Source organism: Ictidomys tridecemlineatus, unplaced genomic scaffold (genome assembly GCF_052094955.1).
Source record: "Ictidomys tridecemlineatus isolate mIctTri1 unplaced genomic scaffold, mIctTri1.hap1 Scaffold_92, whole genome shotgun sequence".
In the NCBI taxonomy this organism is placed as follows: Eukaryota; Metazoa; Chordata; class Mammalia; order Rodentia; family Sciuridae; genus Ictidomys; species Ictidomys tridecemlineatus.
In genome coordinates, this window is record NW_027526147.1 from 367,892 (window position 1) to 382,884 (window position 14,993).

Sequence of the window (14,993 nt, forward strand, 5' to 3'; positions counted from 1 at the left end):
CGGAAAGCTGGGAATGGAACCACCATTTGACCCAGCTATTCCCCTTCTCAGACTATTCCCCAAAGACCTTAAAAGAGCGTACTATAGGGATACAGCTATATTGATGTTCATAGCAGCACAATTCACAATAGCTAGACTGTGGAACCAACCTAGATGTCCTTCAATAGATGAATGGATAAAAAAAATGTGGCATTTATACACAATGAATTATTATTCAGCACTCAAAAATGACAAAATCATGGCATTTGCAGGGAAATGGATGGCATTAGAGCAGATTATGCTGAGTGAAGCTAGCCAATCCCTAAAAAACAAATGCCAAATGTCTTCTTTGATATAAGAAGGGCAACTAAGAACAGAGCAGGGAGGAAGAGCATGAGAATAAGACCACCATTAAACAGGAACAAAAGGTGGGAGGGAAAGAGAGAGAGAAGGGAAATTGCATGGAAATGGAAGGAGACCCTCATTGTTATACAAAATTACATATAAGAGGAAGTGAGGGGAAAGGGAATAAAAACAAGAGAGAAATGAATTACAGTAGATGGGGTAGAAAGAGAAGATGGGAGGGTAGGGTAGGGGAGGGGGGATAGTAGAAGATAGGAAATGCAGCAGAATACAACAGACACTAGTATGGCAGTATGTAAAAACGTGGATGTGTAATCGATGTGATTCTGAAATCTGTATATGGGATAAAAATGGGAGTTCATAACCCACTTGAATCAAATGTATGAAATATGATATGTCAAGAGCTTTGTAATGTTTTGAATAACTAAGAATAAAAAATAGCAAAGAAATACTGCTTGGAGTTTTCTTTATATTTATTTATTCTAATCAGTTATACATAATAGTAGAAAGCTCTTTGATTCATTGTACAATATAAAGAATTTTTCACTTCTCTGGTGTGCATGAAGTAGAGTTACACCATTCATGCAATTATATATGCACCTAGGATAATGATGTCCATCTCATTCCACCATCTTTGATTTTTATTTATTATTATTATTATTTTCTGGGGATTGAACTCAGGGGTGATATACCCCTAAGCTATGCCCCTAGCCCTTTAATTTTTTTATTTTGAGACAGAGTATTGCAAAGTTTCCCAGGTTGGCCTCATAAGTTATGATCCTTCTGCCTCAGTCTCCTGAATAGCTAGGACTATAGGCACCCATGCATCACTTCCAGCTTTGATCTTTATTTACTGAAAAATCTGATTCTAGCTCCTGTTGTTGAAATGGACAACGGGAAGGCTTGGAGCCACCCTAGAGTCTATCATGCACTATCTCAATAAGTATTTAAGGAGCATGTTCCAGGCATGTGAGGTTAATCAGAACTCGGATTAATCAGAACATCACTGGTCCTAATGGAGAGGTGGGGTCCTGGGAGCTCCCTGCTGTGAAAATCGATGACTATGTAGTTGGTACAATGGACTAAATCATGTTCTCTCAAAATTCGAATGTTGAATCCCTAACTTCCAATGAAGGCTTTGGGAGGTGTTTAGGTTTAGATGAGGTTATGAGGGTGGGATCTGATCTGATGACATTAGTGCTTTTATGAGAAGAGACACTAGTGTGCACTTGTGTGCACTCTCTCTGTTTCTCTTTCATCTATCATGAGAAGACTTGGAGAAAAACAGCCAGAAAGAGAAATTTTACCAGGACAAAATCAGTTGGCATCTTGACCTTAGACTCCCTAGCTTCCAGACTGGATGGAAAGCTTAGGGAATTGGAACACTTCCCAACCTCCAGAACCACCTGGACTATGGTAATTTTTTATGGCATCACAAACAGACTAAGGCAGTTAGAACCTGGAAAGTGCCGTGGGAGGTATATGGGACTTTGGGGCAGTGACTAGTAACCAAAACTGGTACAGAAATATTTCAATATTTTAACCATTGACACTAATTTACTGTGATGTATCAACACTGTTCATAGAGTTCAAATTTTAATAAGAGACAGATAACATACAAAATAAAATAAAGAATGTGTCGAGAGCTGTTTTGTGGTATGGAAAAGAATAAAGTAGATGACAGGATTAGAAAGTGTCCTAGGGAAGCTGAATATTTATGTTGCAGGAAGAAAGAAAGAGAAAGGCATGGTGTCCATCCTCAAGGGGCACTTGCCAGAAGCTGCATATACTGCTTACACTGAAAGCCTCTTGCTAGAGAGAAGATGGGAAACACAGTTACATTGGGAAGCATCCACCACTGAGGATGGAGAGAACTACTGCAGAGCAACAGACATGAACTGTGATTGGATTGTGAGGTGGAAAGAAAGATAATTTTTCAGGATCTGTCAGAATACAGCTCTCTTTTGCCTCTCACATTTGTGGATGTCTTGCAAACTGAGGTACTTGCTGCCTGGACTATCTTTCTAAGAATGTTTGTATAGCAAATAGTCTTAGAAAACAGAGGTAATGTCTCCCTCTGGAGCAAAGTGCAGGCAGCTTAGTGTCCAGTGTCATAAAGATGGTGTCTCCCACAGAACAGCTCAGGAGACTTACCGCCCATTAGGAATCTAATTTCCCAAGCTCAGGGCTCTCTCCAGTGTGACCCCTGTGTGGGCAAGTGTCACCTGGCCTTCTTTGCAGTAACCTGTGGGGATTGTTGCTAAAGAAAAGGGCATGGGAATATATGTTTATTTAAATATTCTCAGATGACCAGGGAAAAATGGGACCTTTAGAATGGAGAGAGCTGGCAGATATCCACCTTAACAAAGTGATCAAAGTCAGCACTTCCCTATAATTTCACCTTTATAAAAACAAAAAATTAGGGAAAATGGAAGGAAATTCTGGGACCCTGTGGAGGATGGATTGGAGGGAAGATGGAGCCTGCTTTGGACCACTGGGTTAGGGTCTCTGTCTCCTGATAACCTTCTGCATCACTCACCACAGTTGCTCCCTGCAACAGCGCCTCCTCTGTCCCCACTGTAGTTGGTCTTCCCTGGGCAGCCTGGCACATGGACTAGCTTCTTGGGACCCCCCCAGCATTCCAGCTGGCATCTAGAGAGAAAAGATGTGTCAGCCCAGCCGTGGCACTGGCTTGCAATTCAAGTGACTGGGGAAAGCTGAGGCAGGAGAATTGCAAGTCTGAGGCCAGCCTCAGCCACTTAGTGAGGCCTTCAGCAACTTGGAGAGACCCTGTCTCAAAATGATAAATAAATAAATAAAAAGGGCTAGGGATATGGCTCAGTGGAAAAGCACCCTTGGTTCAATCTCTTGTAAGAAAAGAGGGTGGGGAAGGAAAGAGGTGTCTAACCTCTGCTTCCTTTTGAAAAATCCTGGGGAATGGCTCTAAATAGCTCAGCTGGGATCATGTGTCTACTCTTGAGTAAGAAAAGGGCAGAGAGAGAAGAGGTGTGCTTACACACAGCATTGAAATAAACAAAAAGAAATAGCATAGGCCTCAGGAGGTAAGGAGTGATTTGACCGCATGAAACTAAAGATACAGGTGGTGCACACCTGTAATCCCAGTGACTCAGGAGGCTGAGGCAGGACTATTGCAAGTTCAAAGCCAGCTTCAGCAACTTAGAGAGGCCCTAAGGACTTAGTAAGACCTGGTCTCAAAATAAAACATTAAAAAAGGTTGAGGATGTGGCTTAGTGGTTAAGAGACCCTGGTATCAAAAAAGAAAGAAAAGATACAAGGAGGGAGAATCACACACAGGAATATGAGGAGGAGAGAAGTAGAGGATTCCAACTAGAGTGACTATAATGTACATGGTGAAGCCATTAACTGAAAGAGAACATAAGAAGACAAAACAGTTTGGATGCTGTTTTGAACTTGATTAACTTAGAAACTTAGGGGCATCAAGGGAGAGAAAAGACACAGATTGTTGGAAATACAATTCTGTAGCTCAGAAGTATTGGTAGTACCAACTGGTGGACCAAGATGTGAGAGTACTAGCTTCCTCCGCAGAATGTGGTAGGATGCCACCAGGTCTTGTGGCCTGGCAGCAGAGCCCTCCCTTGTCACCCAGGCCCATTGGCAAGAAAGACCCTGGCTAATTATGAGGGAGTAGAAGCTAGGAGTCACAAGGAAGACATTTTTGGGCAGATGCCTCAGCCTTCAGTGACTCAGCAAGGGCAGCTCCTACTGCTCATTCCAGAGCACACTGGGAGTTGTTGAGCAAATATTTGAAGAGCGTTGAGTTCCTAAAAGCCTGCCATGAACTGAGCCCCTCAGCTGCAGAGCCGTCAACCCTGTGTAGGCAGCTGTCAGCTGTCAACTCTGGCTTTCCTGAAAAGACCTCCTGCCAAGAAGTGTGTCATAGGGGAAAGAATAAATGGGAAGATAACTGGACTACTGGAGATCTGGAGTAAGTCAGACGTGAGTTTGAATTCTAATTTCCTCATCCACAGAGTGTTCAACATAAATGTTCCTTCTTCCTGGGAGTCAGTAAAGTAAGAGAGTGCAGGGCTGGGCACATGGAAATGCCAGCCACATGGGACCTGCTGTTACCCAGGGGTGTCTGAGCAGAGCTGAGGTTGATGCCTCCAGTCCTGTACCTCTCAAACCTCCTGGGGCAGTTTCCAGGCACAGAGCAGAGCTTCCTCCACTGATATCCAAGGATGCTACAAGAAGCAGAGGCTGGGGGAGGGAGCTGGGGCTTCACAGGAGAAGTTGCACACCTAAAATAAACCCAGGCAGGAGACTCTGAGAATTTCCTGTAATTTTCACTGTAAATGTCCTATTTATAAAGCTGAGTCACTGTTGTTTGGTGCATGGAGACAGGCCCTAGCAGGAAATGAGGAGTGCACACAGAGACACAGTCTAACCCACAGGCTTTGGGGAATGCCTGGGTCTGGCCTGGGCCTGGCTGCCTGGCCCCTTGAAGCCCTTGACAAGCCCTTGGGTTGGGTTACTGGACCAGGTTAATTTATTTCATCCTCCACTGGCCCTTTTTCTGTCTTCTTTGGTGCCAAAATAGTTTCTCTGTCTCCCTCTCTCCTTCTCCCCTATCCCTCACTCTCATTCTCTCCCCTTCTCTCCCACCCCCCTCTCTTTCTCCCTCCTGTACATTGACAAGGAGAGTCTGGCCTCTTCATGCAGGCAGTGACAGGCCTGTCTCCATGGGAGACCTAGGGAGCCAGGCACCTAGTGGGATGAAGGGCATCTATTTCCTTGCAAAAACAGATCTGTCTGGATGTCTGTGCTCATCCCAGTCTCCACAAAAAAGCAAATTCTCCTGAAGATTCTGGGACAGTATTACAGACAGTTAAGGGGCAAAAGGAAAGAAGAAGGCAGCAAAGTACAACCACAACCAGTGTGTTTGGCATTTTTACCCAGAGCAAGCTCTTGAAGGAGGGACTGGGAGGCAACACAAAACCCTCCTCACTTCCTGATTTTACAGCCACTCAGCCAGCCACTGAAATCAGGTTCACCAATCAGGGCTGTTAAACCACATCTTGCCTCCAGCGCCCCCAGAGTGTGCCAGGCAGAGGGCAGCCTAGTTCATCTCTCAGCAGTGCAGAGAAGTTTCCAAACTACTTAGCTATAGCTTTTCATTAAACAATCTGGCTGCTGAGTAATACATTCCCAGTGCTACTGACATGCCTCAACAAACTTCTTTGGGACCATGCTCAGGGACCCACCTCTGTGTGCCCTGTGAGTTCAGCTTTGACTTCCAGGAGCTCTGGAATGTGGGAGGTTGGGACCCTGAGAAGTTCTTGGGCTCTGGCAGCTTTGGGTGTCATGGTCATAGCAGTGCCATGACTCCTGATGGGCTGAGAGTCCATTAACTGGTCAGCATGGGAAGGGGATCCTCAGTGTTCAAGTCTGTCTCCAGGGCTAGAGCTCCTCCCTCCTGTCCCATATTAGGAGGCCAAAGGTCTAGGTCTTCTATGGGTCTTTCAGTCCAGCCAATCTTCTCGAACCTAAGGCCCTTTTTCTGTCCCTGATTCTTCTTCTTTTTTTTTTAAATGAGAAACAAGCAAATCAGGTTTTCTTGAGAGTTTTTTTTTTTTTTTGAGAGAGAGAGAGAGAGAATTTTTAATATTTATTTTTTAGTTTTCGGCAGACACAACATCTTTGTTTGTATGTGGTGCTGAGGATGGAACCTGGGCCGCACGCATGACAGGCAAGCACGCTACCGCTTGAGCCACATCCCCAGCCCTGTCCCTGATTCTTCTTGGTCCCATACTGACCACTGACTTGGGCAAAAGCCCCTTCAGCTCCTATTCCTTTTTCTTTTCTCCATCTTCTTCTTCCTTTCTATATCCCTTCCCCTCTTTTTGTACCCCCTCCCCCTTAACAAAACTTTAGGCTACCTTTTCTCCATCTAGTGGCCTGAGAGCAAATCTCTGAAGCTAGGGGAGCCCAGACATTAGCATCTCAGGGGCCCAGGCATTTCCACTCCTCCCCAGGGAATCACTTCCCTCATCCCCACCACTCACCAGTTGCAGAGACTAAAGAGGCAGGGGTTGCTTCTTACTGTAGCAGCAGAAAAACAAAATGTCCACCAACTCAGAGATAACAAAGATTCAAGCATATTAGAGCCAGTTAGATTCTGCAAGCTTTCCAGACACAAGACCGACCTGCAAAAATCAACAGCATCTCTCTTCACCCACAGTAGTGCTAGAAATTATTACTACAAAGATATCATTAACAATAGCAACAAGAATTACAAAATATGTAGGTGTTAACTCAGAATACACAAAACTTCTGAACACATTTTTTTAAGCTCTAATAAGGAAACAGAAAATGATCTGAATAAATAGATTCCATGCTTTTGGATTGGGCAACCTCTTATAAGATGACATATTGGATAGCTTTATTAAAGACCTAATTATATTAACAATTAACCTTTAAACTCATTACAATGCCAATCAAAATTCCAGTTGGATTTCTTTTTGAGGGACTAAATAAATAAATAAACTTTTAAAAAGAAGAGTAAAGGGATGAATTCCCCAGTCAAATATATTACAAAACCACAATAGCAACAGTGTGGCACTGGCTTAGCTACAGTATAATAGACCAGTGGGACAGAACAGAAGGCTCAGCAACCCAGCTGTGAACTGTGTATATTCAAGCATGTGTCACTTAATGGCAGGGATGTCTTCTGATAAATGCATCCTTAGGCAGCTTTGCCATCGTATGAACACAGGTAGTGTATTTACACAAACCTGATGGTAAGGGTCCATCGCTTAATGTGGCCTCTTGATACACTCCAATCCAGAAACACAGTAAAAGTGGGGATGTAGCTCAGCAGTAAAGCACTTCCCTAGCATGCACAGGACCCTGGGTTTAATTCCCAGCACCATTTTAAAAGAAAAACTAAACCAAACACAGTAAATACCAAGTTTATGAGGGTACTGTTGGTGTAACAGGGCATTTTATTTTACAGTAATTTAAAAAAATATAAGTACAAAGACTACACTCCAAACTAATGAATTTTTCAGCTCCTGTTAATTATCTCATGTAATCGCTGTCATATATTAGTCTGACATTGATCAAAGTGCTCCTAGGCAGCACCTATCTATACATAAAGAGAGCATTCAATAAACAAATTCTAGCCAGATGCAGTAGTGCTCACCTGTAATCTCAGCTACTCACCAGTCTGAAGCAGGGGGATTGCAAGTTTAAGGTCAGCCTGGGCAATTTAGCAAGACCCCGCCTAAAAGTAAAAAATAAAAAGGTCTGGGATGTAGCTCAGTGGTAGAGCACTTGTCTAGCATTCATGAGCCCCTGAATTCAATCCCCAGTGACACACACACACACACACACACACACACACACACACACACACAAAACACAGGTTCTCTATGGGTTAAAACATCAGTTAAGGTTTTGTTGGGATAGTCTGCTATGTTGCTATCTTTGTAACTAGTATACCTAAGGCACATACCAAAATATGTGCCTTGGATCCCAGTTTGACTTAGAAAGAACTACCTAAAACAGACCATGGAGAGAACAGTACTCAATGTTCTACTGGTTTGACTTTCTGGAGATGTCCCTGAAAGTCAGAAGCAACAACACCTCCCTGTGGTTTGTGCTCAAGACTCCAAGGCTTCTCTTTCTCCCCGCAGGAAACTAGCTCATTAGCTAATGTGCACATGAGTTCCAATAGCCAGAAGAGCTGAAGGAGACAGACTTGGGCTGAGACAAAAAGAGAGAGTCCATTCTGGCCAAACAGACCTTTTCTGAGTGTCCAGCAATGCTAGAGAAAGAATGTTTGTGTTGGTAGCCCACCTCCCAAATTCACATGTTGAAATCCCAACCCTGCAGAGTGATGGTGTTAAAAAGGAGGCCAGTGGGAGGTGATGGGGTCACTCCTGAATGGTGTTGGTGCCCTTTTAAAAAAAAGGCCCTTGAGAGAGGCCTTGCCCTGTCTATTACATGAGGATGCAGTAAGAAGGTGCCACCATGACTGGAAGCAGGACCTCACCAGACATCCAATCTTCCAGCACTTTGGTCTTATACTTCCTAGCCCCAAAACTGTGAGAAATAAAATTCTGTTGTTTTAAACTACCCAGTCTATGGTATCTTGTTATAGTAACTTGAATGTACTAGGACCAGCAACTTTTGCCTCAATTAATTCCACGAAGATGTTCAGCTCTCCTGAATTCCTAAAAGCACAAAGAATTTTAACAAAACAAGGGTTGCTAGGGTTAGGGTCAGGGTCAGAGTTAGCATTAGGGTTAGACAATTATAAAAAAATTTAACAAAACCATAAAAATCAAATCTCATGGATTTTGCTTCCAACTCTCTTTTACTTTCTAGTCACTCATTTAGCTTTTCCATAAGGAAACCTTCCTTCCTCTTGTTTTAGACTGGATTAGTCTGGCTTGTGCTGCCAGGAAGGGACCCATTCAGAACAGTGCCATGTGTTAAATGCCCCTTTGGTGAGCGCTTGCCGGAGCATCTCATGGGCAACACCAAGGGAATAATAACATGAACAAGCCTACATATCACCAGACTATAAAATTCATTAAAATATTGAAGAGTTTGAAGACTTAATGACCCAGCAAAGATGGAAAGTATGTTTCAATGCAGATCTCAGTCATTAAAAATGCATTTGGTACACCACATTTGCCTACTCTGAAAATGAAGAAAAGTGCATTTAGGGCAAGACTACCACAGCCCCCCAAGAGAATGGGTTAGGAAAAGGGAGGGACACTCCTCATTGGGTACCCAGTGAGGCAAAAGCTCCAAGGTGGTCAGATTGCCTGTGTGAGGGCTGGTGGCACTATCATGGTTCAAACCTGCAGCCAATCCACCACTCTGGAGACTTCTGAACTGTGGGAGAGGCAGAAAGTATTTTCTGAGAGAAATGCCCCTCACAGGGGAAGATTCCAGAAGGAGTCTGGCTTGCCAGAAACAGCAAGAGGTAAGGCAACTGGAGAAAAGTATATGGAAAGAAACTTAAAGAGGCTAAACAGCTCCCCTTCTGAATATGTGCTGCTTCTTTCTTCACAGATCTTCGCTACTTCATGCATGGTCAGGACTGCCATAACGAGGGGCTGCAGACTGGCTGGCTTAAACAGTGGAGATTTATTTCTTAGTTTTGGAGGCCTATAGTGTGAGACCAGGTGTCGCAGGGTTAGTTTCTTCTGAGGGCTGTGAAGAATGTGTCCCAGGCATCTCTCTTTGGCCTATAAATGGTCATCTTACCCCTGTGTTTTCACATGGTTTTCTCTCTGTACATGTCTGTGTCCTTATTTCCTCTCCTTATAAGGACACCAGACAGAATGGATTAGAGCCCACTCCGAATGAGCTCTGTGAAGAACCTGTCTCCAAATACAGTCACATTCTGAAGTATTGGGCGCTATGACTTCAGCATATGTATTTGAGAGGTGGGACAGAATTCAACCCTTAATGCGTACTAAATGAGCATAACACATCTGAAAGGAATGTTTGTGGAGGGTGGGGTTATTTCATTGTACAGAGAAAATTAAAATTTCAAAGTGTATGAAGTGCTAGGGCTTTTCTGAGTAGTTGAAAGTCCAACTCACAAAATCTCCTGTTGACCCACCACCTGGACTGTAAGGTGGCAAAGGCAGGGCTGCCAACTATGAGTCAATTACTGTGATCTTGAAGAAATGACATAACCCTCCCAAGCCTCACTTTTCTCATTTGTAAACCAAAGGAATTTAGTTGGTGAGTTGAATTTCCTAATTGGCACTCCAGCCTCCTGTGAGCTTTCCTGTATGACAGAGGAAGAAAGCTTAAAAACTATGTTTTCTAGATCCGTTTGCAGCTAGAATTCTTGTTATGAATTAAATCCCCTGATAAGACATACTGGCATGAAACTTGGAGGACAAGCAGGAAGCAGATGCCATCTTCCTGTTGCTATGTCTGCTGCCAAGGCTGGTCAGTAGTGTGGGGAGGAGGCTGTGGAGGCTGGAGTTAGTATTCTTGTCTCACAAGCAGGATGAGGGTCTTGAAGAGCAGTTATAGTGAAGGGAGCATCATCAGTGGAGTCCCCAGGAATGCTCCCCCCAAAATATATGTAGGCCAGCAAAAATACAAAAAATACACGCAGGCATGTTCACTATACACTGCTCTCACAGCAAAAAACCACAACAACCTAACTATCCATCAATGGTGAACTGGTTAAACACAGTGTGGTATGTCCACACACAGTGGAGTGCCGAAGAGCTCTCTAAAAGAATAGAAGACTATTTTCTTCTGCTGCTATGAGGTGATCTCAAGATATTTAATTAGTGGCAAAAAGCAAAGTAGAGGCAAAGACACAAAGCACCTTGCTGTTTAAGAAGGGGGATATGTATGTATATTTAAAAGAAAATTATCTTTTTTGTGTGTGTGTCAGGGATTCAACCCAGAGGTGCTCAACCACTGAGCCACATCCCCAGCCATTTTTATTTTTTGAGACAGGGTCTTGCTAAGTTTCTTAGGGCTTCACTAAGTTGGTGAGGCTGGCCTTGAACTTATGATCCTCCTGCCTCTGCTTTATAATTCACTGGGATTATAGGCATGTGCCACTACCATTTGTTTAAAAGAAATCTTGAAGAATAAACAAACCAAAAAGAGGTGCTCCTGTGACATCTCTTTTTGGTAAAAGTAGAGTGACTAAGATGTCAGGTCCCAAACTCTGGCAGTGAAACTAGAAACAAAGGGACTGACTCTACTTCTCCTGCCCACTTTCTCCTGCCCAGTGCAGAAAGGAAAAAAGGAGAAGACAGATGGTTGGGGAAGATGGGGAAGGGACATTAAGATTTACTGAGCACCTGCCATTTAAATCATGCAGCTAGGTACTTTAGATGCATTTTTTTCTCCTTTAATCTTTTATACCTTTGCCTTGAGGTAGGTATTTTTATGATCTCTATTTTATAGATAAACAAAAACAAGAAGAAGGTAAGCAACTTGATCAAATTCATAAAGCTAGTACAGCAGGGGACATTTATCTATGGGGGGTTAAGTTCCAAGACCCCCATTAGATGCCTGAAAACTCAGGTTGTATCAAACCCTGTGGTTTAATGACTTGCCATCTTAAAGAAGTATATTTTTTTGCACACTTGCATTTTGAGGCGCAGCAGCAAAATGCATGAATTTTTTACATTTTTTTCACAAATAGATGGTTCTTTCTTCCTGTAGATTTTAGCAAGTTTGGCATACCATCCTTTAATTTCCTTATTAAATGGAGATCTTTTACCTTTTCATTTAAAGGAAGCATTCATGGCTTTGGGGTCCTTTTTAGTCAAGACAAGTTTACTTGAACATAAGCACCTTGATACAGGGACAAAGGATCTGATGGTTGAGACAGCTACTGGGTGAGTAACAAGAGGGAAGCATATATAACATATATATCACTGGACAAAGGGAAGATTCATGATCTGAGTGGAACCACATAATATTTCATCATGTCACTCAGAGGCACACAATTTAAAACTTATGCACTGTTTGTTTATGGAATTTCCCATTTATTATTTTCAAACTACAATTTGACTATAGGTAACTGAGACCATGGAGTGTGACATCAAAGATAAGGAAGGACTATTGTCAAGTGCCAGAACAGGGCTTTGCACTCTGGCCTAGCATCACAGGACCCCAGCTCTATATCATTGTCTTGCTGGGCTGCCAGATTGACCTCTTAGGCAGTGGGAGATTCAAGTGCCTCCGTAGGATACTAGTTTCTGTCATCTTTACACCATTCTTAGATGAAGCCCTCAGGCCTGGGTGCAAGAGATGGGCCCCAAGCCAGGGAATCTTCTTGCCTGCCAGTTTACACAGCCAGCTGGAGAGAGAGAGGAGAAAAGAGAGAGTGCCTTTAAGCCACTGGATTTTCATTTGATTTCAGGTCCTCTCTTTCTCAGAAATTCTCCTTTAACTAGTATGTGGTGCAGCCTTGGCATGGGAGTGACCCTAACGCACAGCAGAGTTTGAGAATCACCATTCTTGCTGTTTCTGAGTGTTGTTGGGTGGTGCCAATGACATCACATGGGAGCTTGTTGGAAATGAGGAATCTCTTGCCCCACTCAAGACCTACTGAATCAGCAACATGGAGGTGGGGATGAAGAGAAGGGAGCCAGCATTTCTTACGTGATTATGCTGCATCCTACAGTTTGAGAATCTCTGCTCTAAACAAAAAACTAAAGAGATCATCACCTGTCATGGTTTGATTTGCCAACGGTCATATACTGTGATATTGATTACAAAGGTAAATTTGATGGACCCAGGGAATGAGACTGTCCATGTGTCCCCTAAGAATTAAATATTTAGGCCCATGAGAAAGTGTTTAATTATAATTTGGGATCAAATGGAATTCACTGCAGCACCTGAGAAGGGGAGCGGCCTTATAAAACTATGATGATACAACTCAGCAGCTGTGTGCCAGGAGCTGCTTCAGAAAGTCTTGCTGGCCAAGGGAGAACATGATCCTTGAGGACAGGAAGGCAGAGTGAACAGCTGAGGGGACTCAGCAATCTCTTTAGTCAAGGCTTCTCACCTTGGATGGTGTATTGCTCTCTTTGGACTCTCTGCCATCCGGCCATCCATTCTCTCTCAGCGTAGAAGATCAAAGTCTGAAATCGAGGTAGATGCAGGGCTGCTTCTTCTGAAGGGTCTGAGCTCCCCACCTCTCTCCCAGCTTCTCTGGGCTTATAGGGATATCACTCCAATCTCTGCCTCCATCTTCACATAGCCTTCTTCATGGAGTCAGTAGAGTAGAGCAAAAGGACCAGAGGGAAGAAAGAGGGGAGAGAAAGGGGAAGTCCTGGGGAATGATACTGGCCAAATTCTATTCTTACATTGTGTGCATGTGTGAATATGTAATAAGAGATCCCACAATTTTGTACAACTATAATGCACCAATGGAAAAAATAAGGAAAAAAAAGTCCCTTGTCTTTTCTTTTAGAAGGACAGTAATCATTGGGTTTAGTGTCCAACCTAAATTCAGGATGGTGTTATTTTGAGATTGTAATGACATCTGCCAAGATCCTATTTCCAAATAAGATCACATTCACAGGTCCTAACTGGGGGTTAAAACTTGCATGTTACCTTTTTTACTTCAAATGGGGAATAAATTTCATTTTCTTCAACTGCCTATCTTAATGTTAATTCTGAGCAAAGGAATTATGAAAGTAACTTTGATTCTTTCAGGGCAAACATTGATGGGCTTGGAGTATAGTACTAATGACTGTCTTCACAGAAATCCGTGTTATATAAAGTGCTTTGTGTGATCATTTAAGTCCAGCCAAAGAGTTGGGAGGTTTCTGTGCTGTTGCATAAAGGGGGTACTGAGGCTCAGGAACTCAAGCTCACAGAAGCAAGGGGGTAAAACCTGGACTGAACTCAGCCCTTCCACTCTAATTTCTTGCCCCTTCTTTTGGGTCAGCTGCTGTTAGGAGTCATGATAGTAGGTCCTCGAGTGTCTGTGTTCTTGTCAACTTAAAAAGACTGGCATTTCTACGGTTACTGCAGGTGGGTGCCTGACTCTCTGTGGGTTCTGTGTGGTCTGTTTAGTGATGTGATGCATGCTTCATTTCTAGGTCTTCATCACTGAGCCCAAAGGCCCCAGCTTTGCTTGTTCATTTCTGATGTGACTGTGGCTGCCTTCATTCTGGGTCTTTCTTGCCTGAGCTTCCTGGGTTTGAGATCTTCCTGGTAGCTACCTCTTCTCTATACACAAGGAAGATGAGAGTGAATTTCAAGCATCTTTGGTGGGAAAACTAGTGCTTGAAGGCCAACTGCAAATGTGTTTGTGCAGCACCCATGAAAATACCTGTCACTTAGGGACAAGTGAATTTGACATCATACAACCCCCAACAAAGAGCAATAGCCCAGGTCTCCTGTTTACTCTCTTCATGACACTATGTGCCCTAGGAATTCAGACATAACCAGCTGAAAACTCCTGCCTCTCTGTCCTCTATTGCTCTCTCTTAGAAACTCTGGCCCTTTGTTTTACAGCCATCAGCATGACTAACCCAGCATCACCTCAGACTCCAAATTTCAAAGACAATCCTATTTTTCCCTTCTGAATTTCTAACATTTTTTCCATCTGCTTAATGGTTCCATCCCCCAAACAAACATCCTTGTTCACTCTTCTCTCCTCTGTTCTTTATGTTCAATTTCTTACCACAAGACAGGAGGCAGGAGCAGAGATGGAGAGACCAGGAAGGGAATATACATTTTTTAGTGCTCATCCTAAAGAGTCAGACATGTGCTGCATGCTAACTCATTGATCTCAGTAATCCTGCGAGGTAGGCTCAGTGTCACTCTTCTAACTATAGGTGCAAGATGGAGGCTCACAACAATTCAGGGCCTTCAGGTCACGCAGATATGAGGTGGGAATCCAGCCTGTGCTCTGTGCACTACACTAGACCATTTAACCTTTCATGGCTAAATGTTCTTTCGTGGCTTCCAACTTTGCTACTTCTTTTTTCTACCACCACCCCAGGTCAGGCCTTCACCACCTTCTTCCTCAATGGCTACAATTGCTTGCCAGCTATTCCCTGTCTACTCTTTTCTGCTCTAATTTGCCCATGTCTGACTGCTTTCTATTTACTTTATGTCCCCTGTTGATCTGGTCCAGTGCCAGACTT

General features: G+C 43.3%; 2 long non-coding RNA genes across 2 annotated transcripts; both read right to left on the reverse strand.

Moving 5' to 3' along the window:
* Positions 1-1,986: 1,986 nt before the first annotated feature.
* On the reverse strand, positions 1,987-7,965 carry LOC144374868 (uncharacterized). Its single transcript, XR_013434135.1, has 3 exons — positions 7,546-7,965; positions 6,387-6,527; positions 1,987-2,994 (listed from the first exon to the last, which is right to left on the reverse strand). It is a non-coding gene; the product is annotated as an uncharacterized LOC144374868 (long non-coding RNA).
* Positions 7,966-11,842: 3,877 nt separating this feature from the next.
* LOC144374880 (uncharacterized) lies at positions 11,843-12,954 on the reverse strand. Its single transcript, XR_013434138.1, has 2 exons — positions 12,899-12,954; positions 11,843-12,187 (listed from the first exon to the last, which is right to left on the reverse strand). It is a non-coding gene; the product is annotated as an uncharacterized LOC144374880 (long non-coding RNA).
* Between the last annotated feature and the right edge of the window lie 2,039 nt (positions 12,955-14,993).